At 46.2% G+C, this 26292-nt stretch overlaps 2 pseudogenes across 1 annotated transcript in view; one reads left to right on the forward strand and one right to left on the reverse strand.

Annotated features, from left to right (window-relative positions):
- Positions 1–26292, forward strand: part of LOC100955318 — a 315223-nt pseudogene that overhangs the window by 54483 nt on the left and 234448 nt on the right.
- The window catches only part of LOC100957211, a 91713-nt pseudogene continuing 80253 nt past the window's right edge, over positions 14833–26292 (reverse strand). The window contains exon 5 of the transcript XR_002773226.1: positions 14833–14897. The product of XR_002773226.1 is annotated as a class I histocompatibility antigen, Gogo-B*0201 alpha chain-like (transcript). The remainder of the gene's footprint in view (positions 14898–26292) is intronic.

Here is a 26292-nt window from a genome sequence, read left to right on the forward strand (position 1 = left end):
GGCATCAAAGCTCACAGCAACCTCCAACTCCTGGGCTCAAGCGAGTCTCCTGCCTCAGCCTCCCAAGTAGCTAGGACCACAGGCACCCGCCACAATGCCTGGTTGTTTTCTTTTTTGGTTGCAGCCGTCATTGTTGTTTGGCAGGCTGGGCTGGATTTGAACCCGCCACCTTAGGTGTATGTGGCTGGTGCCTTAGCCGCTTGAGCCACAGGCGCCAAGCCCCCACCTCATAATCTTAACACTGGCACCTTCTAGTCATGTCTGTTGGCTATTTGTGATTCAAAGAATCAATAACACCTCTGATTTTGTTCATGAACATAGAATATACTTGATGTGAATATTCATTAAAATAATTTTTTTTTAACATCATGTATGTCAGATGCTTTACGGATGCAGAATCATCTTCTGGTAGAAACCATATGCAGGAATTTTTATGTCTTCACCATATTGTGACAAGAAATATTCATGGAAATTTGGGGACTACGTGGCTTAGAATTTTTCCAGTTTTCCTAATGTGTTTACTTTTTAGAAGCAAGCTGTGGATATCGGTGGTGATGCTGTATTGAGTGGAATTACATTTCTATATCCACTTCAGAAAGATTAGACTCATCAAGAGGCCAGAAATCATTTCATTTCCCACTATCTAATTCTTGGCTGAAGTTTTGAAGAAAAGTTTTTGAAGGTAGTCTGTGGTTTAAGTTGCACATTTGCTCTGTAAGTTTTGGTTCTAGCTACTTGAAAATTGCTATTTTTTTTTTTTATCTCCCTCAGGACATGTGTGTAAGATCATCCCTTGTATCATGCATAATACAGCAGAACCTCTGTAGTTGACGCCTCCCCACACTGACCACCTTAAGGTGACCTAACCTTCATAGACCAGACGCGCACCACATGTAGGGTGAAAACCAAACTGAACCATCCTGCTGTCTTCATCCTCACTTTGTGGAAAGATGGAGGCAGGAGACAATGTCGTGCCCAGTCATACACCATCACCAGCAGGGGGGACACGTCTACTTCTGATCTCACCAGGTCCGCCCTCAGAGCCGGGCATGATCCGGACTGTGAGCGCTTAACTCCTACGTGGAGTCTCTGAAATGACATAATGTGTAGGTCGTAGCTCATACACACGTGTGCATTTCCTTCTTCCCGGAGGGGGAAATGCTGCGCTCACCCAGCTCAGCTGCTTTTGTTTCATTTCTTGATATGTGCGCTGTACTAACCCTCTCTACGTCTCCACTGGCTGTGAATAAGGAGGACCTCAGGGAGAAGCAGCACAGGCTGCCTTATCTTTTCCTGTCATTACTTCAACATAGAGGTTGACAACTACAGGGAGGTGACATGAGCAAGAAAGGCTGTGAAAAAAATTCTTTAAAACGTCATTTTTAAAATAAGGATGTTTACTATTTTAGTTCAGCATGCTGCTTTCTTTTTAATTGCATTACCTTTCTTTAGATATATATCTTTCTTTCATTAAAATGTAAAATAAGGGCATGATTAATTAATAAATGTAATTTGTTCTGTGTAAGCCGGAAAGCTCAATCTGCTAAGGATTCTAGGTCGGGGGTGGGGGGATGGGGTGGTGTCGGCTATGCTTGCGGCGTCAGCGTGCTCAGGGCGCCCTCTACTGTCCATGTGGGGTCAAGGCTGTGATATTTATGAAGTAAACACTTGGGTCATTCTCCTGCAGAACACCAGATTGAAACCATCTGCCAATTTTCAAGGGTCTCATTATTGGCTCATTTGGTTGTTCCTGTTAGTTTGTGAATATTTGTCACACTAGGTCCCCCTGTCTTTGGGCCAGAGACTATGTTCAGAGCTCGTCTGGGCACATCACAGGCCCAAACAGCTGAGGTCAGCAGAGCAAGGCCTGGAAGTCAATGTGGAGAGGTAGGAAGGAACTGAGGGTGCAGGAGCCCCCAAGCTGTGCATAAAGCCCTGCCTCTGGACTCCCCTGTGACCCACGCTCAGCCCCTTCCTGGGTGTCTGCCATTCCAGGACCACAGGGAAATCAAACACCATAGCCAAGGGGCAGGCAGCTCCCCAGGAGGGGCCAGGTGTGGTCCATGTTTGATACTAGAAATCAAACCAGAATGGCTTAGGTGGTGGTTCTCAAAGTGGGGTCCTAGGACAAGCAACATTGGCATCAGCTGGAAACTTGTTAGAAATGCAATAGTCAGCCCTACCCTTGCCCTACCAAACCAGAAGCTCTGCATTGTAACAAGCCCTCCAGCAGCATTGTGGTTTTCAATTCACGTCTCTCTCATGCACACACACACTCAACTCTCAATACTGAGCAGCAAATGTGTGATACACTTTTTTGCTGGGAAGCTCCTGCCTCAATCAGCTGGGTCCTGGCCTGGTTCAGATAAAGAAACCATCCTGGTTTCAAGCAGTGCTCTCTTGTCTGGGTGTCTGCTGGGCTCCTACTTATGTCTCAAAACACAGCTGAAATACCGTTTCTTTTATTAGGTTTCTGTGACTCCTTGGTCAGAGCGATGCTTTGCATATACATGCCAAAACGAAATGTGCATGTCCCACTAACCACTTGTGTTAGAATTTCCTTACTGATCTCTGCCTGAGCAAGACTGGACCAACCTTGAGGACAAGGAAGGTTTTGTTCCTCTGACCTCAGCCCCAGCTCCTCTAATGCCCAGTACACAGTAGGTGTTTGAGAAATCGTTATCAATGAAGGCCTAGGATGGCCTAGCAGAATGGGAAACCACAGGGGAAAGTGGCTGGGAGAAGATTTTTCAAATCCTTCTGCTGTGCCACAAGGCCCCCTGAGACTCACTTTGGAGCCCTCCCACCTGTCTAGTCTCCCCTCATCAGGCACTTGCATGCCCCCCAGAGCCCACCTGCTCAGAATCTACCAGCCAGGACCACCCTCCAGATCAACCAGGTGCAAACCCTGAAATAACGTCCTGCCTTGGCTCAGTGGGAGTTGGGGATTATCCAGTTGAGATGTCACTAGGAGTGACAGTGCTGGCTTTAGATGAGGCCAGTCACGTCTACATTTCAGAGAAGCCTGCTTTACAGGGTACAGGTAGTTTTCATGTCGCAGGGGTGGGGACTGTTTAAAGGTGACCTCATGAATAAGCTATCTAACAGAGGAAAACGAACTGTAAAGTAGGAATAAGGGAAATAAACTCACAGCACATAATTGCTGCTTTGAAGTAAAACCTCACAGCAGAATTACTCTTTGTTTATTTAATTATAACCCCTGTGGCCTAACTCCTCCCTCTCCAAGTTTTGTTTTCTCTGCCTAAAGAGCCCGAAGGGGACAGTAGCAGTGCAAGCTCCCGCTCTAGCTCAGTTCCTGCCAAAACCGCACCGCAGGAAAAAAGCCACTTGCAGGGGAAAGAAGGGGGAAGCCATCTCCTTGACACCAGGTCTGTTGTCAGTCTGCAGCAAAGAAAGAAAAACCACTATTTTTACCTTTTAAAGCCAGAACAGCTTTTCCTCAACTGCTGGCACCTTTCCACCTTCCCTCTCGCCATGCCATTCCCCACCTCAAATAAATAAACTTTTACATCGTTATATCCTAATCTTTGTGTGACAAAGTCTTTCTCTGCCCGTGAACTAATTTCACAAGTTTTCAAGGGCTTCAGGAGAAAACCGCAGAGAGCTCCAGGAACACCAGCCACCGCACTCAGTGGCTGGCTGACTGACCCCATCCGTCACACAGCTGAAGGGAGGCCCTGGGCTCTCCCCTGGGACCCTCTTTCTGCATCCACGCTGTGGGTGGTCTGCAGGTGGGAATGTTCCCAGGTTGTGACCTCTGTGGTGTGTGCTCAGTGGGCTTCCAGGAGACCCATTGCCCTTTAAGTCCCAAGGCTGGGAATTCTGGAGAAGCCATGTCAGGCGTTCTGGATCTCAGGGACCCAGACGCTCACACTGTGGAAATGAAAGACTCCATCCCACTCCCTCGGGGCGGGGGGGGGGGGGGGGGCGGGGAGCAGGTGATCTGTAAACTGATGGTGTTCTCAGTGCGGCCTTCATCACTCAGGGGACACCTGTATCTAGGGTGAGCTCAGCCACTGTGGGGAAAGAGCTCATCTCCTCCTTCCCAGGGAGCCATCAGCAGGAATTTCTGTCCTGTGACATCACAGGAGAGAGTTTGCTTTGAGCTGAGTTGGGAAATGACATTGGACTTTTCCATCAAAATTCCACTTCAAATGTTTTAAAACTTTACCACATGTATTCTATCCTATTAAAAAGAAAAACCTGCTCAATTACAGAAAGTATAAAAATGCAGAGGACCAGAAAGATGAATAACCACCCACTATCTCCCCTGGGAGGTCCTGGTTACCCCTTCCTGCAGCTCCCTGCAGACTGCAGTGGGAAGGGGCCCTGGAGCTGTGCTTACAGCCACCTCGGGTCCCTCCATTTAGTTTTTGTATCTGTGCCTGTCTCTCCAGGGCCGCTCAGTGCAGTTGGCTGTATGGTGTGCTTGGAATCTTGTTTCTCAAAGCGTTATCATCAATAAACAACTGCATATGACATTCCAGACTCTTCTGAATCACTGCTTGTCCCTGCTGTGTGCTATTTCCAAACTGAAGGCCCAGCCACTCTTCTTTTATGAACTTTATACATTGTTGTAAATAACATCTGGTTAATATCCTTATACCTAAAGATCTTTCTTTTTTTTTAATTTAAAATATTTAATTGTTCTTTATTCAGAGTAACATTTAAAAGTAAGCCAAAAAATACCATAAGTTGACAGAAAGACTGCTGAAGAAAGGTTAAAATTTTTATATTGGCCCAGCACTCATAGCTCAGTGAGTAGGGCGCCAGCCACATACACCAAGGCTGGAAGCTTTGAACCCAGCCTGGGCTAGCTAAACGACGACAACTGCAACCCAAAAAATAGCAGGACATTGTGGCAGACACCTGTAGTCCCAGCTACTTGGGAGGATGAGGCAAGAGAATCGCTTAAATCCAAGGGTTGGAGGCTGGTGTGAGCTGTGATGCCACTGCACTCTACCAAGGGTGACATAGTGAGACTCGAATAATTAACTGGGCATGGTAACATGTGCCTTTTGTCCCAGCTGATTGGAGGCTGAGGCAGAAGGATTGCTTGACCTCAGGTATTTGAGGTTGCACTGAGATGTGATGATGCCACTACACTCCCATAGCCTGGGTGACAGAGTGAGACCACTCCCCACCAAAAAAAAAAAAAAGCAGGGAAGAAAGTGTTGTTAAAGGTAGTAAAACTAAAGATCTTTCTGAATTTTAGATTTTCTTGTAAAACCATAGATTTCTCAAATACAAATTACTGGGTCGAAGGGCAGGATCATTTTTAAGGATCCTCATACATGTTGTCAAATTGCTTTTCTAAAGCACAACACCGACTTAGATTCGCTCATTCATTCACTCACTTAATACATATTCACTGAGGCCCTGTACTGGGAGTGTTCTAGATGCTGGAGACAAAAGTGGTGATGAGAATAGGTTCCTGCCTCAAAGAATGTGTTTCAGTCATACAGACAGACAACAAATAAAAACACTTATTCTGATATCAGTGGTAATTGTCACAGAACATATGCCTGGGCTAGGAGATCGGTGGTGTTGAGGATGGCAGGAGACTGGCCAAGATGTTTCTGAGGACTTGACCCCTGCATGTGACAGCAGAGCCCTGCATGGTGAGAGGAGGGAGCCATGGGGACCTGGGGAGGAGGAGCATGTGAGGAGTCATAGCAGGGGCAGGTGCTGAGACAGGATGGAGCAGTGATGAGAGGCTGGGTCAGTGGAGAGGAGTTAGCTGGCCTGACAGTGGTGGGATGAGGCGGGAGGGGCTCATGATGAGGGGCTTGTAGGAAAATGTGAGGGGCTGGGATTTCATTGTGGCTGAGAAGGGAAGATACTGGAGTGTTCCTGGGACGTGGTGGGGAGGACTTGTTCTGATTCCCATTTGAAAGGATCACACTGCCTCTTGCATGAGTGATGGACAGATGGGATGAGGGTGAACAAGGGCCTACCTAGAAGGCCTTTCTGGTTTGCTGCCCCAGGGAGGTATGAGAAGAGATTGGATTTATTGTTGGTATACATTTTTTTAATTGTGGTAAACATACATAACACAGAATCCACCCTTTAAACAGGTTTCAGTGTACAATTCAGCAGCACTGAGCACATTACAGTCCTTGCAATCATCACAAATATCCATTTCCAGAACCTTTCATCATCCCAAACAGACACTCTGTACCCATTTAAGTTAGTAACTCCTCATTCTCCCTTCTCTCAGCCCCTGGTAACCTCTATTTTCTGTTTCTGTGAATTTGCCCTTCTGAGCTGCCTCTTACAGGTGAAATCATGTAATATTTGTTTTTTTTTTTCTGGCTTATTTCCCTTCATGTTTTCAAGGCTCATCCATGTTGTAGCCTGTAGCAGAATTTCAGTCATTTCTAATGCTGAATAATATTCTGTGTGTGTGTGTGTGTGTGTGTGTGTGTACACACAGCTATACATGCATGTACTCCACATCGTGTTTGTTCATTCATCCGAGGAGCACTGGGTAGCCTGCACCTCTGACTATGGGAATGACGCTCCTATGAGAGTGAGTTATGAAGATCTGTCCAGTACCTGCTCTCTACTCTTTTGTGTATATGCTCAGAAGTGGAATTGCTGGATCAGGTGGTAATTTTATTTTTAGTTTCTTGAGGAACCATTCTATTTTCCATGGCGGCTGCACCATTGCACATTCCCACCAGCAGTGTCCAAGGAGTCCAGTCTCTCCACATCGTCACCAACACCTGGACTGGTAAAGGTGAACATCTATTCATGTGTCTATTGGCCATCTGTGTATCTTCTCTGAAGGATTGAATTGACACATTCATGTCTTTTAGCCATTATTGAGTGGGGTATTTTGGATTTTTTTTTATTGTTAAGCTGTAGTTCTTCATGTATTCTGGATGTTAATTCTTTTTTCTTTCTTTCTTTCTTTCTTTTTTTTTTGATAACAGAGTTTCAAGCTGTAGCCTTGGCATCATCATAACTCACAGCAACCTCCAGCCCTTGGGCTCAAGCAATCCTCTTGCCTCAGTTTTTCTATTTTTGGTAGAGACAGGGTCTTGCTCTTGCTCAGGCTGGTCTCAAACTTATGAGCTCAAGCCATCCACCCACATTGACTTCAGTGGAAGACGAAGGAGGACCTCCTTGAGCCTGGAGGCCCTAGGGTCCAGTCAGGTATAGACCTAGTGGCAGTGACATGTTTCAGTGCCAGGCCTGTGGGTCCCTCAGGCTTCATGCTAGGCTGTCCAGTTAGGAGCTGCTGGTTCAGAGGTGGGGAGGGAGTCGTGTGGGCTACAGGCAAAGAGCAGACCCCACAGTACCCAGAGCCCCCCTGGTGAGCAGGTGCCACTGCAGGTGAGGGAGTCCTGGAGCCTGAGGCAGAAGGACTTCAAGGGTGACCCAGTCCAGGCCTCTTTGGGGAGGCATCTCCCTGTGCTGGAGGAGGGCACTGGGTTCCTGCCAGGTCTTGGCCTTTAGTTCTGCAGCCCTTTCACCCACGGGGCAGATGGTGAGCACAGATCAGGTGCCCTTTTTGATGGAGTTGCAGGAGGAGACTGATGGGGCCCTGAAAAGCAGGCTGGGCAGAAGAATCAAGGTGGACATTTCTTCTTTTGAGCTTAAGTCATGGCTTGATGTCTGGAGAGACTGAGGGAGTATCCTGAGAGCATACAAAGGTTTCCTACCCAACCACTCATTGCTGTTGATCATGTTGTCTTTTTTTTTTTTTGGCAGGGACTGGGTTTGAACCCATCTCCGGCATATGGGGCCAGTGCCCTACTCCTTTGAGCCACAGCACCGCCTGATAATATTGTCTTTTACCACCTCAAACTCCTGCCCCAAATTACATGAAGCCACAGCCCAGTGCCTGGTCTCACTGGCACTTTTCCTCCTGGTGCCTCAGTTTCTTCCTTTGTGAGATGATGCAGACATGACAGCATCTACCTCTAGGGTGTGGATTCTCAGCATGGACATTATTAACACTTGGGACCAGACAGTTCTCTGGGGTGAGAGAGGTCTGTCCTGTGCATCACAGGAGGTTTGCCAGTAGCACCCACTCACCCCTTCCCACCTCTCTCCACGTGAAGACTGAAAATGTCCCAGATTTTTCAAAATGTCTCCTGGAGCGCAAATCTCCCAAGTGGAGAAGCCCAGAGGAGCAACCCAGCAAGAACCTTGCTTGCCTGGGCTTCACCTGGGTCCGGGGGCAGCACTGAGACAGGCATTTTCTCACCTCCACATGTGAGCTCATCTTTGGCTCAGATGCACAGAAGGCTTCTTTTACTTTTCTTTCTATATTTTGTCCAAAACATTTGTCCAATGTTTTGACATAATAACTAAGAAAGTTACATGAAGGCTATGTTAACCAGTTTGATGGAAGTATCTTGGATTGTGTGTGAAAACACCACACTGTACCCCCAAAGTGCATCAATGTATACAGTTACCATTCAATTAAAAAAAAAATTAAGTTAGCTATAAATCCTATTTAGTATTTACTTCTTTTTATTTTTTTTTAGTAAGTCATTTTTACATAGATCATAAATACATTATGCCATTATAGGATTCAATGTGTTGATTATTTGTAAAAATTGGAGTGCTTATATCCTACTAATCAATACAGCCTTCACTTCATTCACCCAATTACAGGATTAAGACATTTGTGTTCTACCCCTTTACTCTATTTATTCTTGCTTCCTCCTTTCTCTCAATCTTCTCCGTCTCTGCTTTGATGTTGAAGTAGCCCTTTGATACAGGGAGGAAATGAAGAGAAAAGAAAAGAAGAAAGTGAGAAAGAGAACGGAAACAAAAAAGAAAAGAAGAAAAAACAGGCCAGGTGGGTGGTCCACATCAGCAATCCTGGCATTCTGGGAGGGCAAGGCAGGAGGATTGACCAAGGCCAGGAGTTTGAGATAAGCCTGAGCAAGAGCAAGACCCCAAATAGAAAAAAATCAGCCATGGGCTATGGCAGGCACTGTAGTCCTAGCCACTCTAGGGCCCAAAGCAGAAGGATCCATTAAACCTAGAGGTTCAAGGCTGCCATGAGCCTGTTGAAAACCAGGCCTCAGAGAGACACTCTGTCCAAAAAAAAGTCTTGGTTGTCTAGGGCAGTTATGAAAGAAAGATTAGAAAAATAACAAAATGACAGAAAAAGGGAAAGAGAAGAAAAAAATAGTATTAAAACTAAATAGTATGAATATCAGTGGGTGTTCCATGATTAGGAAAAGAAAAAAGAAAAAAAAATTAACACTAGGTAGAGTTCTTGTACTAAAGAAAAAAAAGTAAAAATAGCTACATCTGCTTCCGGATGTGGTAGAGGCAAGAAGTTACTACCTACTTGCCATGAAGACCTGGTCTTATTTTCCTGATATTTTGATTTTAATCTGGGCATGGTAGCTGTAGGAGAGTTAAATCCCTGAAGGGGCAGGGGAGATAATGTCCTGAAGTTTATCCCAGACTTTCTGGGGGACAGTCCTCAGCTACCCAAATAGTACCTGGTAGTTGCAAGTAGTTCTGTGTGGAAGGTGAGAATCTCCCCAATCTGGCCCACATTTCTGTGGGAGTCAGCCCAGAGATGGTTGTCCCAGCCCAGAGGTCAGAGTCAAAGTGGTCTGTCCTAGCCCAGAGGTCAGATGGTTGTCCTAGCCCAGAGGTCAGAGTCAAAGTGGTCTACACTGAGATGCTAGAAAGCTGCTCCAACTGGGCCGCCTTGGGTGTAAACTGTCTCAAGATTTCTGTAAATTTTGCTCCCCTCCTGTGGCTCTCTGAAGGTGGCAGGATGTCTGGCAGCCAAGTTTTCTGTTGAGTAAGCTCCATGTCTAAACCCACCCAGTGCTACTCCCCTAAGTGCTGGGGTTCAAGCCTCTGGCTTGGTCCCAAAGAAGTGGCATACACTCTCTCCAGCCCCATGCCAAAGCCTGCCTTCTGTGGCCCTTAGAATCCTGTGAGACTTCAGTTCCACCTTGTTTCACACAATCCATTCCTAGAGGAATTGCCCCCCCCGCCGAGGTTGGACTAATCCCTGCCCTCCCCCACTAGAGTGCAGGGGTAGGTGGGGAGAGGAGTAGAACCTCCTGCAGACCTAATCCCCCAGGGATTATACCCTGTAGGCTCTGTCCCTGGGTCACAGCATTCCCTTGCTCCAGCTTTCTTCATAGGCCTGCCACCATGCTTATAATTTTTTGCTCCTGCTGTCCCAGGCTATCTCACTGTGCCATCACAATATTGTTTCTGGGCCAGACAATTCAGATGGGAGTGAATCCATGCCCTGAATTCACTGAGAACAGCTTATGAGATGTCTCTATTCACCCATCTTGGAACATCTGAAGTTCACGAACTTAATTGTCAAACCTCCTATATACTACTTTTTGTGTACATTAGAAATAATTGGCTTCCATTGTTTTCTCCAAAAATTGGGTGAGAAATCAGTCTGGGGAACAGTGTCAGGGCACAGCATTCAGAGATGTTCTTTGTGCAGAGCTGAGAATCACTTCCAGAATCCTCTGTCTGGCCATACCCTACAGTACAGAGAATGATGCAAGTCACCCAACATCATGTCTCACAATTAATGATGTAAGTTCTCCTTTTTCTTTCTGAAGGATAAAGTGATGTTTTAAAAGGGTTTCAAGACCCACCCTGGTCACTCTCTGATCGCTGGCATCAGAGTTTGCCAGTTTGACTGACCACTAAATTGCTAAAGAATATTCAGGCCTCAACCCAGAACCACTCTCAGAGTATTACCCACAAGACCAGCAGTTTAATCTGATGCACACACACCTGGGGATCCTGGTCTGTGTTCTTGCTTCTAAAGTGTGATCTGAAGACCAACAGCATCAGCACCACCCTTGTCATGAACACAGGGTCTCATACCCAACTCCTGACGATGTCTCAGCGCCATGTCCAGGTGATTCCCACGCACAATAAAGTCTGAAACTATGTGGTTTTCATGCCTTCTGGATGTGGTGTCACAACTGTGCAGTCTGCTCTGGGCATGTGGTAGGATCACACCCTCAGCCCTGAAGGTCCAGGGTTCATCCTTGTTCACATTCTCTTCTACAGCCCATCACTCTCTTGTGACCTCATCCATGCCCAAGCCTTTAAATATCAATCATATGGTGACACCCCCCAAATCTATTTCTCCAGCCCAGACATTTCTCCTAAACTCCAGACATGTCTGTCCAGCTGCCTCCCCAACTTCCTCCCTTCCACTCCTAGTGGACACCTTCTCCACTGAATGCCTGGGAAGCCCCTTCCTCAAACACACTCCTCCCAGAATTGTTCCCATCTCCACCAATGGCAACTCCATCCTTCTGCTCACACAGCCCACAGCTGTGGGCGTCCTCCTGGACTCCTCTTCTTCATACCCCAGATGCATTAGAAGATGCTGTAAAGTCCATCTTCAAAATATATCCGGAACCCATCATTTTCCTCTATTCCCACTTCTCAGAGTGGTATCTGCAGTCTGGAATCCTGCCCTCCTTCCCTGATGTATCCCTGATCATCCATTGTCCATTGCCTCTCAGTTCAGGTCTCAGCATAGCAGACAGAGACCCTGCTAAAAGAGAAGTCCTGCCATGTCCCTCTTCTGTTCAAAACTGCTCCCTAGGCTGGGTGCAATGGCTCATGCCTGCCATCCTAACTCTCTGGGAAGCCAAGGTGGGTGGATTTCTTGAGCTTAGGAGTTCAAGACCAGCCTGAACAAAACGAAGACCTGGTCTCTAAAACTAGCCAGGCATTGTGGTGGTCACCTGTAGTCCCAGCTACTTGGGAGGCTAAGGCAAGAGAACCACTTGAGCCCAAGAGTTTGGGTTGATGTGAGGTATGATGCCATGGCATCCTACCAAGGGCAAAAAAGTGAGACTGTTTAAAAAAAAAAAAAAACCTGCCCTCTAACCCTCCCTCTGAACCACTGCAAAGGTCACACTCTTTCCACACCTTCCAGGCCTACCTGCTCCAGCCCCACCTCTGACCTTATCTTGGTAACTCTCTGTCCAGCACTCCTGGTCTCCTACTCTTCCCAGAACACAGACACATTCTTCCTCCAGTGCATTTGGGCTGAAGTTTCTCTTCTCCTGGAAAGAACTTCCCCAGACATCCTCACTGATAATGCATCATGTCTTTCGAATCTTTCCTCAAAGATCACCTTTGCATTAAGTCTCACACTGACCACCCAGCACAATAACCACTATCCTGGTCCCCACAGAATCTCTAGGTCATTTTCCCAGTAGCACTTAACAGCTTCTAACACAAACACTTTGCTTATTTTCTCCACTCACAGATTATCCTCTGTCCCTTCCCACTAGAACATGTGCTCCACAAAGCTTGTAATTTTTTCTGTTATTTCAGTGATGTTTCCTAGATGCAAAAACAGTCTGTCCTATATCTGGCAGACCTCTCACACTGATATTGATGCCACCTGTGCTTCTCTCCCCAGTGCTGTTATGTGCCCTCCCTCACTCTCCTTCCACACTGACCCTCCTGCACTCTACAGCACACAGTGATAGTTTAGAAAGAACAATCCTTGACTATAGGCCCAATTTTGCAAACAAGTATAAATTTAACTTAGATCCTACCATAGAAATCCAGGAGTTTGGAATGGAGTCAGTAATAAGATTACTAGATCTAAGGGCAGGGAAGGGGCAAGATAGCAGAGAGAAGAGAAAATATACCTAAGATGAGAAGTGACAGGATCCCTCCTCTCTGCTAATTCCAGAATCTGGTTCCTTTTAAAAGGGTTGGGAGCAACACCATGGTTAGAACTAGAGGACGTAATATGTTAATTATATAATAAGCCAGGCACAGGAAGACAAATGTTGTGTGTTCTCTCTAGCAAGTGAGAGCTAAAAAAACTGATTTCATGGTGGTATGAAACAGAATGGTGGTTACCAGAGGCTGGGAAGGGTAGAACGGAGGGGGAACTGAAGAGGAGTTGGTTAATGGGTACACAAATACAGTTAGATGTAAGAAATGAGACCAAATGTCAGTAGCACAATACAGCATCTATTAGTTAACAATAGGCTGGATGATGTGGCTGATGCCTGTGGCAAGATCTCTTGAGGTTGTAAGTTCAAGACCAGCCTGGGCAATAGTGAGGCCCCTCTCTAAAAAAATTTTTTTTTAATTATCTGCGTGTGGTGTCAGCATCTGTATTCTAAGCTACTGAGGAGGCTGAGGCAGGAGGACTGTTTGAGCTCAGAAGTTTGAGGTTGTAGTGAGCTATGATGATGATACTGAACTCTAGCCCATGCAACAAAGTAAGACTGCCACAAAAAAAAGAAGAATTTAACAAATTTTGTAAATATACAATGATTTATTATATATTTCAAAACAATGAGAAGATTTATTCTAAATCTAATTCAGAGTGTTCCCTACAAAAAGAAATGATAAATGTTTGGAGTGATGAATATCCTAATACCCAGATTTTATCATTATGCATTGTATGCTTACATCAAAATATTACATGTACCCCGTAAATATGGACAACTGTTCTGTCTCCATAAAAATTAAAAATAAAATGATAAAAAGGTTGTGGAAAAGATGGATGCCATCTAGGAAAGTGCCCTAGAAGGAGGGCAAGAGCTGGACAGTGTGAAAACTCTATCTCTTGATACCACAGACTCCTGTGTACAGGAGCAGCCCAGGGCCATGTGTCATCCCCTGTAATCATAAGTTCTACTGAAGAGACAAGGACAATGGAGCAGTGAAGAAAACTCTGCCAAGGAGTGACCACATAAAGCCCATGATGGACTGAGCACTGACTGGGTACAGGCCGCATCCACACTCGGCTCCTCCTGGCCTTTTCCTATCCCCTCCTGCAGCAGACGCAGCCCAGTAAACACACAGATCCTGGAAGGTTCTCAGGTATTCCTTTTATTGCCTCTCTTGCCTCTCTCATGGAAAGAATTTAAGAAAACAAATTTATACTCAAATTCTTATTTTCAGTAGGGAAGCAGCTCAGTGCACCATGAAGTTGAGACAGGGATGGAGACGTCCCACCCCCACCTCTCTGCAATAGGAAAAATAAGGAATGGACACAAGTCAGTGTGGGAAAAGGGGTCACCGTGGACATGGGAGGTAGACTTCCCACCTCCTCACATTAGGCAAACAGGGATACAGAGTTGTTCAGAAGCATTTGCAGAAAGAGAAGTCAGAGGCTCTTGAAGTCACAAAGGGGAGGCATGAACATTCAGCCACAACTCAGCTTTCTCAGGCTATAGAAAAAAATGAGGAACAAATTCAGATCACTATAAGTGGTGACACTCTGAACAGCCCACCACACACTCAGAATGTCCCATCAAAGAATCCCAACAGCTCAGCTGTGTCCCCTCTGCTCCACCTCACCCTTATACACACCAGCTGGGTCTCACCTATACAAGCTATAAAAGACCCATCGGGGCTGGGCGCCTGTGGCTCAAGCGGCTGAGGCGCCAGCCACATACACCTAAGGTGGCGGGTTCAAATCCCCTGCCCCGGCCCGCCAAACAACAATGATGGCTGCAACCAAAAAATGGCCAGGCATTGTGGCGGGCGCCTGTAGTCCCAGCTACTTGGGAGGCTGAGGCAGGAGAATCGCCTAAGCCCAGGAGTTGGAGGTTGTTGTGAGCATGATGCCATGGTACTCTACCCAGGGGGATAGCTTGAGGCTCCGTCTCAAAAAATAAATAAATAAATAAATAAATAAAATAAAAGACCCATCGGATCCCTGGGCAGTGTCACTGCCTGTGGTTGAACAAAACAGGACCTGGTCCCAGCCCACAGAAAATGTGGCTAAAGGAGGAAATATGTGGCTGGAAACTCCACCATGGGCTCCTGTCTACTGTTCCAGAGGCCTCACAGATCACCAAACACACCCCCATACTTACTTGCAGCCTGAGTGTAGCTCCCTCCTTTTCCACCTATGGGAAGAAAATTCCCCATAAGAGACCAGGCAGCAGACAAGACCATGAAGTCCTAGAGGAACCCCTGGTCTTGGATTTCAGAAGAGTTTCCAGAACTGTGATTGAAGACCCAGGGCAGGATCAGAAATCACAGGGGAAGGAAAGAGTAGATCAACTGCCCTTTTGGAGGTCTGTCCTAAGCAAGGTCCTTCCTCTCTGACCTATGACTACTGGGGATCAGATCCCCAGTACTACAATCACCACATCAAAACTCTGTCCTTCATTGGCACACGTGCTACACAAAAGAGTAAGTGTTGGCACACATGGTCCCAGGCTGGGGAAGCAGGTGTGTGCAGATGGTACTTCCCAGCAGTGGGGTGGGGCACACTGCAACCTAGGGTTGAAACCCCCAGTGGAACAAGAAAATGAAGATTCTGCCACTCACCCCTTCCCTACCTGAGCTCTTCTTCCTCCGCATCACAGTGGCAACCACAGCTCCAGTGAGCAAAGTTCCAAGGAGAACCAGGCCAGCAACAATGCCCCCCATGGGAATGCTGGGCTGGGAAGATGACTCTGGGAAAGGACAAGAAGGTGAGGGGCCTGACCCCAGGCCTCAGTCCTGACCCTGCTGAAGGGCTCCAGAAGGGCCCCTGCTTTCCCTGAGAAGAGATATGATGCCCCCACTCTCCTTCTTACCCCATCTCAGGGTGAGGGGCTCCCTTAGTCCCTCATGCTGCACATGGCATGTGTATCTCTGCTCTTCTCCAGAAGGCACCACCACAGCCACCCACTTCTGGAAGGTTCTATCATCCCCTGAAGGCCTGGTCTCTATAAGGTCCATGTCCTGGGTCTGGTCCTCCCCATCCCGCTGCCAGGTCAGTGTGATCTCCGCAGGGTAGAAGTCCAGGGCCCAGCACCTCAGGGTGGCCTCATGGTCAGAGGTGGGGTGATGGGTCACATGAGTCTTTGGGGGATCTGAGGGGAAGAGTCAGAAAATTCAGGCACTTTTCATCCCTCATGGACACTCCAGCAGCACTCATGTGACAACCTGAGAATGGACAGGACAACTGGGGTGGGGAAGGGAGTGCAAAACCCAGTCACCACCCTGGCCCCAAGGGTCCTATTCCTTGAAAGTTTCAGTCTCTGAACAGGAGAACAGGGACTTCTGGTCCTGACCTGAGTGGAGGTTGAGTGATCCAGAAGGGCTGCAATCAGACCTCCAAACAGAGTGGGACGGAGAACAAGGCCTGAGAGAAAAGGTCATGGTGCCCAAAGCTGCTGCAAGGTCAGAGGGAACCATGGACCAGTATTTCAGGGACTGTATGTATGTCTGCTCCCCGGGAGACTTCGTCACTTAACTGTCCTAGAGGGAAGGGAGGGCCCTCAGAGTCACTGTCCGATCTGGTCTGGACACTCGAGGAGTTTTCCTCCTTTGGACCAGTTGGAGGGAGGTATTTTATCCTCAGGCCCATTTTCCTCCCCTCCTTGCGGACGGAGAGTGGAGATATTTACAGATGTGGGAGACGCCCCACGCCCCTAGTACCCGCGCGCTGCAGCGTGTCCTTCCCCTTCTCTAGGTGTCTACGGAGCCACTCCATGCACACGCCTTCTAGGTAGGCCCTCCGTCTCTCTGCCACACCGGCTGCCTCCCACTTGCGCTGGGTGATCTGAGCTGCAGTGTCCGCCGCGGTCCAGGACCGCAGGTCCTCGTTCAGAGAGATGTATTCGGCGCCATCGTAGGCGTGCTGCTGATACCCGCGGAGGAGACGCCCGTCCGGCCCCACGTCGCAGCCGATCACGCTCTGGAATGTATGAGACCCTGGCCCCATCCCCGCGGTCAGCTTCGCTCACCAGTCCCACTTCAGTTCCCAGGGAAGGGACCCGCCGCGGGGAACTGAAGACGAAACCAGTGAAGGTCCCAGGAGGCCTTTGCAGTCGAAGGTCTCTGGGGTCCCGCAGCCTCGCGGTGACTCTCGGACCCGGAGACTAAGGCGATGCGGGGTGGTCTGTGTGCTGGAGAGGAGTCATGGCCTGGAACCCGGACCTGAGTCACTCACCGTTCTCGCTCCGGTTGTAGTAGTCGTGCAGAAACCGCAGGTTCAGTCGGTCATCCTGAGCTCGGTGGTTGGCGCACTGTGTCAGCCCCTCCAAATACTCCAGTTCCACCCACGGCGCCAGCGGCTCCACCGTGGGATTCTCCGCTTCGCTGTGGACCCGCACCAACTGCGTGTCGTCCACGTAGCCGAGGGCGATGAACCGGGGCTCCCCGCGGCCCGGCCGGAACACGGAGGTGGTGAAATACAGCAGGGAGTGGGAGCCTGGGGGCGGGAGGGACTGAGACCTGGCACGACACTCTCCCCGCGCGGCTCCCCGGGTCCTGCGTCCCCGCCGGGCGGTCCCTTCGCCCTGCCCGCAGAGGCCGTTTCCCTCCCCACCCCGCACTCACCCGCCCAGGCCTCCGTCAGGACCAGGGCCGAGAGCAGCTGGAGGAGGGTTCGGAGCCCTGTGAACCCCATCCTTCGACTCTGAGGAGACGCTGAGTCTGCTTATGTCAGCGAAGACTAAATAACTGGAACCTCGGCGACGCTGATCAGCTTTTCTGGAAACCGACACCTCATGAGAGTGAGAATTGGGGCGGCGTCAGGAGTATCCAGGAAGAAGGATCTACCTGACACCGGCTGGGAGAGGAAGTGAACCTGCGGGGAGACAGGGAATCCTCAGCACTGAGCTTCCCGGCCAGGACACCACTCTCAGGAAGGAGACCCTGACCCACACGTCCAGAACTTGGGACTTTGCCCTGACGCTTCTTCGCCCACCTCAGCATTGTTCGTCCCGCTGTCTGCTGTCTCCGAGGCCTGGTCTAGGAGCTGTCTGCCCCCCAGCTGGGTCTGTTATACCCCAAGCGAGTAGAATAGAGAAAGCCACCAGCACACTGAGTCCAAATTATGCAAGGGTCCTTTATTGATCCGCCAGGCCGAGAGAGCGAGCTTATGCCTCAAAGTCTCTCGACCCCCAGAAGCAGGGGTGGAAAACTTTTATAAGGAACTTTCAGAAGGGGAGAGGGAGTCCTTAACACAAGCCGAATTTCACAAGAACCAACACCTGGTAAGGGGAGTCCTTACAAGGGGGAGCTGGAGTTTCACAGGATTTTGCACCGTATTACTAAACTCTTTCAGCTGAGCTTCCTGTTTTAAAGGAGGAGTGTTGAAAGCCCTTAACAAAGTCCTTAGCAAGATGGAGGGCATAACCGGTCCAGCCTCTTCCCTGAACTGTCTCCCTGACCTGGGCTTCCCACTCCTTTCCTTCCTGCCTGGACTCTTCTAGATGGAAACTCACCCCAGGGAACGTGATGCCAGAGTGAACTCGCCCTGGGACTGGAGGTGTAGAGTTGGTGGTTTTCCCTATAAACCTGGAGAAGTTCTGTCTGAACACACCTGACAGAGATTGTCATAGAGACCAGTTTCCTTCTTGGTTATTAACCAGAGTAGGTAGTACAATTTGGGGAATCCCTGAAGGATCAGGCATCTAATCTGTAACAGAAGTTATGTTGGCCCCTCGATAGAGCAATGTGTCTAAACTCATTACAATTAGACTCACAAAACTACCAAGTTTTACTTTCCTGGACTATGTATCTTGGACTCTGAGTTGTTAAATTTTAAAATTGTCTTTATTCCATAGCCCTTAGTTTGTACTTGTGAGTGCAGGACATCTCTTCATACAAATAATCCCAATTTGTTACTGTGTCTTTCAGCCAGGAGTTGTAGGACTTTAATCACTTCAAACCTGCACTTGCTCTAACAGTTAAAATGCCCTTCTCCAGCGCATGCACTGCCTGTTTTTATGAATTATTCACATCTAAGCTGTGTGCATTGTTTGGAGGAAACACTTGGTATTTTTTAACCAAGCTAATTAGGAAGCAATTAACTGTTAGGCAGCCCCACAAATGTATTAATTACCAAAAGCAAAGAGCACCCTGCTAGGCTCTGTATTAAAAATCTATAAAACACTGTATGCTCTTTCCTTCTGACCCTGTTCCTCATCTGCTTCTCCATCCCTTTCCTCTGTCCTTGTCATCCCCCAGGCCTCTTCTCCCCTTAGTCCCACCACCTCTCCCTCCAGAACTGTGGCACTAGCCTTGTCCCCTCACCTGCTGCCCACGACTGTTCTCCCTCATAGTGGCCACCAGTCCTGCTACTGAGAATCATATTCTGTCATTTCTTCAGTTAAAATGCTCCAGTGGGTTGATCTCACTCTTGTAAAGACTCTGGAAGGCAAAGCACAGAGGCTTTGGGCTGTTTCAGTCAAAATTGAAGCCAGCTTAGAAAGGCATACCTGATACATAATAGGACTACTATTGAATGGCTAAAAGAGATATGATTGCATGAAAACTGAATCACCTAAAAATCACAAACTAAAACATACTAAGAGTTAAGGAAAGATTTTATTTCATGCAAGTAATTTCACATCAGCTCATAAATTCATTCCAGGGGGGAAAATGTTATGTGCCTATCTATTGAGCTTGTGTATTAATTTTCTATTTCTATATACTAAATTACCATAAATTTATTGTCTTTAAACAGCTGCCATTTATTTGTTTCCTGCTTCTTAGTCAGAAATCCAAGCATGGTGGGGTTCTCTGTTCAGGGTTTCACAAAGTTGTGCCCTCATCTTGAGGTTGGCGTCCTCTCCTAAGTTTACACAGAGCCTGTGGGCAGAATTTACTTTCTGGCAGTTGTAGGACTGAAGTCCCTGTTTGAATACCAGCTGTCAGTGTGGAGAAGGGGAAGGGCTGCCACCAGTATTCTTTGCTGCAGGAGCTCTCCACTTTCAAAGGCCGGAGACTCACCAGGCTCTCTCTCACTGTGAATCTTGTACTCAGGATGAACCCAATCTCTTAAGAACTTACCTGATTAGGACAGTTCAATCCAGGATAATCACTGTCTTAAAGCCAACTGATCTGTGACTTTAATTATATCAGCAAGTCCTTTCGCAGCAGCATCTACATTAGTGTTGATTGAATACCTGGGGGAAGGTGCATAATAAGGGGGTGGTTACTGGAGACCATCATAAAATCAGCCTGACATGGCCTGGATCTTCCCTTTCTGTTTAATAGGTCACAGTATAACTGTGATAAAATAAATATCTTTTCAAAGTAAAAAAAAAAAAAAGAAAAAGATAAGGCTGGAGGATAACTTGAGGCCTCAAGTTCCACACCAGCCTAGGCAACGCAAGTACCAATATATCCAAAAAAAAAGAAGGAGGAGGAAGAGGAGGAGGTGGGAGAAGAAAGGAGGAGGGGTAGGAGGGGAAGAAGACTAAGACAAAAAAACAAGAACAATAGGACAGAAAAAAATTTTCAAATTTAGTTTGTCAAGAATACTGAATTTTTACTCAAACCTCATCTTCAGAAGTATTTACCTAATTAAATAGCTTGTAAGTTAGAAAAATGTGAGTCTCAAGCCTCAGTCTGCACACCTACTTTAGCATTATGACAACAATTTTGGTTTGATACAGTAGGCAAAAATGGTTAACTCCAGTCTAGGAACTAGGTTTTTCCAAAAACTAGCTACCCACTGGGCAACCTATAATAGATTTAGTTTCTTTCACAGTTTTCTAATGAGATGTGGTCAGAGTGATTCAGATACTGTGTGACTCTCAAAAGCACTCTATCTGCTTCTAAAGTTTTCCTAAAGCAGCTCTGCATGTTTCCTATTCGTATTTTCTATTCCATCTTTGATTATTCCATTTTTTAAATCACTCTTGGAAAGATACTGGTTATTCTTTTATAATGTTTTCCTATTTCATTTATTTTGATCAACATTCTGCTTTTCTGATTCTGTAAAGTTTGATTCAGTTGTTTGTATGGTAAATAGAAGTAACATACTAACGCCTTTGCAAGATGGAATTGGCTTGCTCATCAGGTTCAACTTTCTATCCCAAACAATCCACAGAGTTGCCAGTGAGTCAAGGGCCAAATGACTGTGTGCTAGCCAGGGCTACTTACATGGCACCCTGGTCTTTTCTGTCACATAGTGCATTACTGTTGGCTGTGGTTTTGTTTCAATGTAAGTAGTTCTCAGTAGGGATCTTGGCAATGAACTTTGAAATTTTTTTATTTTCGGGACAGAATCTCACTTTGTTGCCCTTGGTAGAGCGCTATAGCATCACAGCTCACAGCAATCTCCAGCTCTTGGGCTTAGGCAATTCTCTTGCCTCAGCCTCCCAAGTAGCTGGGACTACAAGCACCAGCCTACAGGTACCTGCCACAACGCCTGGCTATTTTTTTGTTGCAGTTTGGCCAGGGCCGGGTTCAAATCTGCCACCCTCGATATATGGGACCAGTGCCCTGCTCACTGAGTCACAGACACTGCCCCTTTGGAATTTTCTTTTCATTTAGAAGATGCAGTTTACAAAACTGCAGTTCAAGGAGTTATGATCAAGTGTGTACTTGGGCACCTGTCACTGGCATAAGAGGCAGAACCTATGAAACCACCATAGACTGCCACTCAGTCCCAACCCAGAGTCTTTATTTCTCTAAAGATTTTTATAAGTATCTATATCCCCCCAAGTTAGTTTTTCCTGCTTTTAACTCACCTGCACACTGAACTCATCCTCCATGTTTTCTTTCGTGGCACACACTACATGTAGGAGAGTTAGTGACTCCTAATGTGGGGGGCTGTTATTTATTTTTACTACTGAAATTTTACATGTTATAATTATACCACAGTTTTGCTATGTTTCTGTAGTTGTATACAGGTTGATTTCAGTTTTTGCCACAAACATTAATATACATGTCTCCTGTACATGTTGATAGGCAAGGAGGTCCCCAGAGTGTGTGCTCAGGATTACATAGTGTAAGTACTTTAACCATACTAGTTAAGGCTAATTTTATTTCCAAGGTTCTTATACTAATTTAGCTTTTACCAGGAATTTGTAAGAGTTTAATTTGCTCATCTGTTCTCAAAGCACTCAGGGAAAGTGAGGAATTAAGGGTTAAAAGGCACTGCCTTGGCTACAGAATTATCAGGCATTTTTCCCTCAGATCCTGTTAATAACTTCCTTTTCTTAATTTTATTATATACATCGTAGCATTACAATTTTAGCATATAGATTCAGATAATGCTTACATTCAGCATAAACACATAGGGTTATTTTATATGTTAGGAATCTTCCAAAAGAAAAAAGAAAAACTGGGGTGAGGAAGGAAGGTGACACAGAAGAAAGAAGGAAGGGAAAGTAGGAAGGAGAAAGACAACCTGAAAAAGAAAACAGGGAGAGGAATTGGAGAGAGCTCGTGTGGCTGACATCATCAAAATGCAAGGAAATAACAGGGATGTACCTAATATCTTTGGAATACTAGAAACGCAAGAGCTTTATTACAGATCTATGCCTGTGTAACAAACTACTCCCAAATTTTGCGGCTTAACACAACAAACATTTATTAACTCAAAGAGATAATACAGACACCAGTAAAATGGAGCCAATGTGGGTGGGAAGAGTTGGATGAAGGGAAGGATTTTACAAGTTTCAATAAGTAAGAAGTCATTTGTGTGCAGATGGAAATGATTTTGTTAGCGTGAGTCATCCAAGAAGCAATGACAAGATGAGATTAAACTCACCAGCATGTAATGAGGGGAATCAGACAACATGGGGAGGCCAGAAGACACTGGGAAAGCCACAGCCATAATGTGAGTCTGAGCCCCTGTGAAGGAGCGAAGGTCTAAGACAGGAATCCCAGGCAGCCTAAGGAGAGCTGAGCAAGGCCATGGAGGAGTCCTGGAGCCACAAATGGCCGTGAGAGGAGTCCTGTGTCTCCTAGGAATGGATCCTGCCTCCTTGTCCCTACTGTGACCCATGACAGTATGGAAACACCCATGGGAATCAGGGCCTCTGCACCAATGCTACTGGGGATATAGGAGCACAAGAGAGGTCTCTTGGTAGATTCCCAGGGGGTGTGACTCAAACCCTCCTTCCTGAGGGGTCTGGGCCCTTGGAAATCAAACCCTCTCAGGCTGGGTTGCTGGATGATTCTGTTCACACTGGCAGCAGAACAAGGGGAATCCTGAAACCCCTAAGTGATTCCCTGGATTGCACACACACTGCTCCTGCCCCTCTGTGTGAAGCAGCCCTGCCTCCTCCTGGGGGTCAGGGTCTATTCCCCTGCTGGAGAGAAGGGGACTCCTCACCTACTGGTCTCCGGGCAGGTGCTGTCCAAACTTCCCTGGTGGCAACTGTAATGGGTAGCTCAATGGCTCTTATTTGTCCCCCTCTCAGACAGCAAGCAGAACCTGCTACTCTGCAAAGCCCAGAGTTGCAGAGTGCAGAGTCCCCAGTGGGCGAATCTAAGTGATGGCCCGTGGAGCCACACTCACTTCCACCTCTTGGTTTCTGGACCCACATGTTCTTCCTACTGAGAACATAGCACTATAAAGAGGCCTCTGGTTCAACAAATGCCCTGTGTCCTGAAAGAGGATACCTCCCTTCTCATGGAAATTCATCACAGCTGGCACTGAGCTGTGCCTTTAGGCCTGTCCAGAGTTCAGTGTGGCCCCTAGCCCTGAGTGGTGCAATTGTGATATGACCAGTGGGTCATGGCCGTGGACTGAGCTGCACCTCCTTCCCTGTGAAGTGGGTCCCTGATGTGGTTTGAATGTTTCTCTCCTCTGAACCTCATACCAATCCCCAATGTTGGAAGTGAGGCCTGGTGAGAGGTGTTTGGGTCATGGGGGCATTTGCCTTATGAATGGCTGGGTGCCCTCCCTGAGGAAATGAGAGAGTTCTCACTCTGTTAGTTCACAGGAAAGTGGATTATTTAAAGGATCCTGGAAAATTGTCCTCCCTCTCATTCTTTCACTCACCATGCAACACAGTTGTTCCCCCTTTACTTTCCCCTTGATTAGAAGCCCCCCGAGGCCCTGACCAGAAGCAAATTCTGGCACCATGCTTTTTGCAGAGCCTGCAGAACTGTGAGCTAAATAAACCCGGTTTCTTTATAAATGACCCAGCCTCAATTTTTTTTACATCATAAAACAGACTAACACATAAAATTAGTAGCAAGGAGTAGGGCATTGCTATAAAGATACCTGAAAATATGGAAGCAGGTTTGGAACTGGCTAATGGGCAGAGGTTGGAAGAATTTGGGGGGCTCAGAAGAAGACAGGAAGTCAAGGGAAACTTTGGAAGTCTTTAGAGACTTGGTAAGTGATTAAAGTCCTTAGAGACTTGGTAAGTGATTATGACCGAAATACTGATAGAAACATGAATGGCAAAGGCCAGGGTGATGGGGTGTGAGATAGAAAGTAGGAACTTACTGAGAACTGGAGCAAAAGTCACCCTGGTTACACCTGTTAAGAGAAAGAAATCCAGACTCTGAAATAATTTTAAAGAGGTTAATTCTAGTAGAACATGTGTGTCCATGGCCCAGGAAGCCAAACCAGGAAGTTGTGAACAAGTAGTCCTGAGGTAGTTGAGTTACAGATGGTTTCATACATTTTGGAGAGACTGGCTTTGCAGGTAAAATTATAAATCAATACATGGAAGGTGCACATAGGTTTGGCCTGAAAAGTCAGGACATCTTGAAGGAGGAACTTACAGGTAGGTCACAGGTGGCTTCAAAGACTCTTTGATGTGTAATTAGTTAAAGAAATAAAGCTTTGTCTAAAAGATTGCAATGTTTTAAGATTTGGGAGCCTGTCTATCACAGGAAAGACACACTATACCAACTGAAGTGATCTGTTACACAAATTGATGGCCTGCAAGTGATTTAACATTTTCTCTGCATGGCCTTATGACCTCTTAACATCTTAATATCTTATTGTCTGAAGTGTGTCTGACTTCTCTTTCCTCATGGCTAGGAACTCAGTTTAAGGTTTGTCTGGGTTCTCCATGTCCAAAAGTGGTTCTATTCTGATGAGGATAAGTGTTAGGATTTTATTTTAGTTCACAACCCACACGGCCAAGATTTGCCAGAGGCAGCATCAATGACCAAAGTTTTATTTTGTCCTATGCTCTCAGTTGGCATGACTCCAAAACATAAGCATTTTTGTTAAAATTCTTCAATTCTGGAATTTAGAGACCTTTGTACTACTATATTGTTTTCAGTCTCTTCAGTAATTTCTCCTAAATTGGCTGAAAAATCCCTTTTATATCTCTATTGGCATAATCCTCATAACTGAAACAACTCTATTCAGGAGGTTTTGTCACCACATATAGTTTATTTTCAAGGTTACAATACTTTAATAAAATTTTTACATTTCTCAACCAACTTATGCAATTCATGCAATATATATAAACGGCAAACAGAAGGGGAAAAAGCAAGGCAGTCTTCCTCTAAAACATTTAAAAGTACTTTCTTTTGACTGTTTGTATATTCTTTTGGTATTCTGAATTTTTACACAAAGCTTTAAAAAAAGAAAATTTCATATAAAAATAGTTATCTTTTTTAACAATGGATTTTCAAGTTAAATAACAAAGGTATTCTGTTTACCAATGCATATTGCATAGAAATAGTTAAATACTTTAATATTTAGAAAAGCAACAGGAAGTCAGTTTTTTAATGGCTGCTATATCTTAAACGTTGGTAATTTAGGCTTGGTGCTTGTAGCTCAAGTGGCTAGGGTGCCAGCCACATACACCAGAGCTGGCAGGTTCGAATCCAACCCGGGCCTGCCAAACAACAATGACAACTACAACCAGAAACTAGCCAGGCGTTCATTGTGGCAGGCTAGTAGTCCTAGCTACTTGGGAGGCTGAGGCAAAAGAATTTTTAAGCCCAGGAGTTGGAGGTAGCTATGAGTTGTGATGCCAGGGCGCTCTACCCAGGGCGACAGCTTGAGGCTGTGTCTCAAAAAAAAAAAAAAAGTTGGTGATTTAAATTTTACTATAATTTTAAAATTACACCTTCTTTAGATATGAAAATTAAAAAATGATTTTGATTTAATAAAAATGCTTCTAAAATTATATTTTTAAACACCACTATGATTGCCATAATGACTACCTTTTAGATACACTTAGCCAAAATAAGTTAATTTTTAAAAATAACATGTAGTATACTGGCAAGATGATTTTTTTATTTTTTTCTTTCTTTTATTTACTTACTTATTTATTTATTTATTTTTGAGACAGAGTCTCACTATGTCACCCTTGGTAGAGTGCTGTGGCGTTACAGCTCACATCAACCTCAAACTCCTGAGCCCAAATGATTCTCCTGCCTCAGCCTCCCAAACAGCTGGGACCACAGGCACCTGCCACAATGCCAGCTACTTTTTTGTTGTAGTTGTCATTGTTGTTAGAAGGTCCGGGCCAGGTTCAAACCCGCCAGCCACAGTATATGTGGCCGGCACCTTAATCACTGAGCTACGGACGCTGAGTCACAAGATGATTTCTTTAAAAACAAATGGGGGTAATTATAAAG

This window comes from Otolemur garnettii, unplaced genomic scaffold, assembly GCF_000181295.1.
Source record: "Otolemur garnettii isolate 467f Iridium unplaced genomic scaffold, OtoGar3 scaffold00031, whole genome shotgun sequence".
Lineage (NCBI taxonomy): Eukaryota > Metazoa > Chordata > Mammalia > Primates > Galagidae > Otolemur > Otolemur garnettii.